Source organism: Arachis ipaensis, chromosome B9 (assembly GCF_059453495.1).
Source record: "Arachis ipaensis isolate K30076 ecotype BB chromosome B9, ASM5945349v1, whole genome shotgun sequence".
In the NCBI taxonomy this organism is placed as follows: Eukaryota; Viridiplantae; Streptophyta; class Magnoliopsida; order Fabales; family Fabaceae; genus Arachis; species Arachis ipaensis.
The window spans coordinates 39,065,459-39,069,921 of record NC_142444.1 but is presented as its reverse complement, the minus strand read 5'-3'; the positions used below and the strand labels follow the sequence as shown (position 1 = coordinate 39,069,921).

At 38.2% G+C, this 4,463-nt stretch overlaps 1 pseudogene; it reads right to left on the bottom strand.

Annotated features, from left to right (window-relative positions):
- Nucleotides 1-1,240: 1,240 nt before the first annotated feature.
- Nucleotides 1,241-2,345, bottom strand: LOC148544370 (uncharacterized; annotated as a pseudogene).
- Between the last annotated feature and the right edge of the window lie 2,118 nt (nucleotides 2,346-4,463).

Below are 4,463 nucleotides of genomic sequence, written 5' to 3'. Positions count from 1 at the left end.
GTAACAGACGCAAAAGGATCACTGAATCCTATTCCAGTATGATCGAGAACCGACAGATGATTAGCCATGCAGTGACAGCGCATTGGACCATTTTCACTGAGAGGACGGGATGTAGCCATTGACAACGATGATGCCCAACATACAGCTTGCCATAGAAAGGAGTAGGAATGATTGGATGAAGACAGCAGGAAAGCAAAAGTTCAGGAGGAACAAAAGCATCTCCATACGCTTATCTGAAATTCTCACCAATGAATTACAAAAGTACCTCTATCCTATTTTATATTTTAATTATATTTTAATTATTAAAATTCTATAACCAATTGAATCCGCCTGACTGAGATTTACAAGGTGACCATAGCTTGTTTCAAGCCGACAATCTCCGTGGGATCGACCCTTACTCACGTAAGGTTTATTACTTGGACGACCCAGTGCACTTGCTGGTTAGTTGTGCGAAGTTGTGACAAAGTGTGATTCACGTTTGAGAGCACCAAGTCTTTGGCCCCATTGTTGATGATCACAATTTCGTGCACCAAGGCCTGAGCTGGTCAGTGGCCATCCATAATTTCTTACTAGGAACTGGTTTTATGCAATGTGCATATGTCTTATGAATGAATTTCGTACACAGCCAGGAATGCACATAATCATCTGGCTGGTCATGCCTCTTTCTGATTGCAGCAACAGCATGAATGCATGGCATGCTTGAATAAAAAACAATTCACATATTACTTAGCATTATATTAGAACAGATGAAAAGAAAATCTTTCAAATTAAACCATGTACTAGTCAATTGCCATATGTTGCATGAACATATGTGTTTGATCAGATCCAGATCCACTTTGGTCTTCTTTCTGCTAACTTTAAATCTTTTTCTTTCATTATCTCCCACCTACTCAGCAATCCACCTGTTGCTGGGTTTTATCCACCTCTGTAACTTTTTTCTCCTAGACTGGTGCAAGCATTCCACTATGGTGCTCTAACAGCCTAATGTGCTTTCCACTATGATGTCAGAGTAATATGCTACCCTAATATGCTACCATAATTTATCCAAAAATAAACAAAGTAGAAGTCTGACCTTTTGCTGATCGGACATAAAGTTCTAACCAAATTGACTGGCATCACCTAGATCTTCCTGAAGCAGTGTGAGGAACTATTTCCATGAGTCCTTGGTCTCACTTTTTGTAACACAGTACGTCACTACATAGAATTGTTTGTTCGCATCCTGTGCCACTGCTGAAAGTAGTTAGCTTTCATGGTATGTCTTAAGAAAAGCTCCATCTAGATGGATGAAAGATCTACATCCAGTCTTAAAGCCTTGCTTACAGCCCTCAAAATAGATATATATTTTGTCAAAGACAAGGAGGGATTGAGGAATAGGTTTCACATTAACTCTTGCTATCGACCCGGTATTACTCTTAATTATCTCCATGCCATAGTCTTTGAGCTTGCCATACTGTTCTTTTTCGTTTCCCATTATCCTCTCTTTGGCCTCTTTCACTGCCCTGTAAACCATCTTCTGATGCACCACCAAGTTAAACTTTTCTCTAAGAAAATCGATTGCCTCATTAGTTGTCATATGAGGTTGACTTTCCATTCTCTTCTCCACTTTCTTACTGATCCAGTGTTGATCAGCAGCATTACTACCAAAATCTTTAGCACATGTATGCTTTGCCTTGTAAGTCTTTACCTGGAAACATAACAGTGTCTTGTTGTATGATAGATGTGCCAGCCATGGACAGTCTTCACCCATGCAGCCAACCCTCACTCTTTCCTTATTATTTTTTATCTAGACAAGTTCCCTCCCTTCAGAAATGAACATATCTCTTACCACTTCTTTAAACCCATCAATGGTTGCAAACTTGGTTTCCATCTCAAATCTACCCTCCCCAAATCCATACTCATCATTAACAACTAGAAATTCATGCTTGTCTCCTTCATCCTTTGAAGACACTGGTGTGTGAAGATCCTCTGATTCATACACATAAATGGGGTCATCATCATCTGAATCCTCCTCATTCACATAGAGACCGATTGGAGGCCTATCATTAGGCTGCACAATAGGCACAACTTCTTCAGCCTGTACAGCAGGCCTAGTTCTTTGGGGCTTTACATTAGGCCTAGTTCCTTTGAGCTTGGCAGCGAGCCTGATTCTTTTGGGCTTTACAGTAGGCCCAGTTCTTTTCGGCTTTGTAGTTGGCCTGGTTTCGTTGGCATCACTCCCACTTATACTCTTTGGTGCAGCTCTTTTTTTTACGTCCACTTGACTCTGCCCCTGTCCCTTCCTTGACATTGACATTATTCTTTGGCAGAACCTTCTCCTTTCCTTTCAAATTTCTTTTTCTCTTCATACCATCATTTTTCTCATCACAGCTAAAATAATCATCATCAGAAACAATTTCAGAGACAGCCAGAGGAGGTTTATACAGTTCGTCCTCCCCACTATCATACCCATCATCTTCTGTGGATGGTGATGACTGAATCTCCCTCATGATGCTATTAACATCAATGTGATCATCAAATTCTTCCGCCTCCGTTTTTGCAGCAGCATCTTCTTTCACTATCTGTGGCTCATCCACGGGGTGGTCGAAGTAAATGTAAAACTCATCTATGGTTGAGTCCTCAGCTTGTTCTCTCACATCTCATTGATTCCTGTATCCCCTCTTAGAATGTGCAGTTCAAACTCAATGTCACTGTTTGTTGGGTCATACCAATAAACTGCCCTGTATGATGCATAACCTAGACCCTTGAACAATGTCACCAAATCCCCAAAATTCATGAAGTCCAAGTCCATCTTCAGAAATTTTTCAACTTTTCCACTAATATACTCAAGAGTTTCACTGGGTCCTCTACCAAAATGGCCTCCGTGATGAAAAATAGGTACCATATATATCATCCATCTGTATTATCCACAACAACATAAATTAGACATTAAACCCTAGATCAAGTGCCTCAAATTTTAAAATTAGTAAACTCTACATAACTTTTTCTCATTCTTTTACCCAAAATAAAACATGAAATCACCCCTAAGCCCAATCCCATGCATTATATTATCACAAACATTTAAACAACAACACACGTATCCTCGACTATTATCCTTACCTCTGTAGAAGATGGCAGCTTCTTGCCAGATGAAGCTCGTCGTTCCCTTCGCCAACCACGACGTCCACTAAGCACACCACCACTTTCAACTGGAGGAAGACATTTTTTTTGAGGGAGAAAGAAACTGTTTGTCTTTAGGTAAGGTTTTCTGTAATAACTGGAGTGGCTTTTGGGTGTTATGGGGATTACAAAGGGTGAAATAAGGTGGGGAATGTTAACGGTGTTGTTTTGAGGTATAAGGACTAATTTGTCCATTAAGAATTTGTTCCCCATCCACATCATCAGGCAAAACGGACAGCTCAGTCTCCACCCCTCCAGGTCAGCATTCTCCGTTGCCGTTTTGAGCCCCAACTCGACGGAGAGGTATAATTATCATGCGTTTTATAAGGTGGGGGATTTAAATGTATTTTTCAATCCTGAGGGACAAAAATATCTACGTTTAAAAAGGTCAGGGACCTATTTGTCTTTTACTCTAAGGATAAAACTCTTAACTTGTTTCATTCTCCTCTAAAGATCGTAGTTTTCTCTCTGGATCGTAGGTCAGGGTGGAGCAAGGGGCATCATTGCTGCTAGAAGGATTTGTTGTTGTCGTCGGCGGCGTTACTGGGAGGAAGGTTAGTTGATATTTTTCGTATCTCTTTTTCGTATGTCCTATATAATCTTTTTTCTGCATGCTTTTTTTTATTTAATCTGTCATATTTATGTGAGTTTCGTGATCTATTCTTTGATTACTTAAGTTAGGCTGAGTGGAAAAAGAGCATTATTTTCATGCGTTTAATTGTTAAAAGATCACTGTTTAAAGGTTAGGACAAAGAGTAAAAGTCTAGGAGAAGAGTGCGAGTAAAAAAATTATTACAAGAAGAAGAACTAATTTAAGCCATACTGAGTTAATTAGTATTCAACAAAAAAAATTTTCATGTTTAATTCATAAGTTCGTTGCTCTTCTCCTATTAGCATTTGTCACTAGTCCTAGCAATAATTTGGGCTTCGTGATTTTACTTTAATTTGCTGTAGTTCAAAAGAAACATGTGTGAAAATTAAAAAAAAAAGTAAAAAATCAAGATGATAATAATATTCAATTTTTTTATTAGTCTAAAAATTAGGAAGTTATCATGTTGGAAATAGTTTTCTAAAGAAAATTAAAGCCACAATATATCCTAGTTTCAGGTCAAATAAAGGAGATATTATTTCAAAAAGAGAATGAAGATTTAAGTTAGACTGTCCTATTTCTTACTATGATACTTGTTTGCTATCCTATTCTTTTGTCAATTGTTGATAAATTTGTAGTTATTTTCTTTGCACTAAAATCTGTATATTAAATGTATTATTATTTTCTACATGTGAAAATTTGTAAATTATATTCCTGT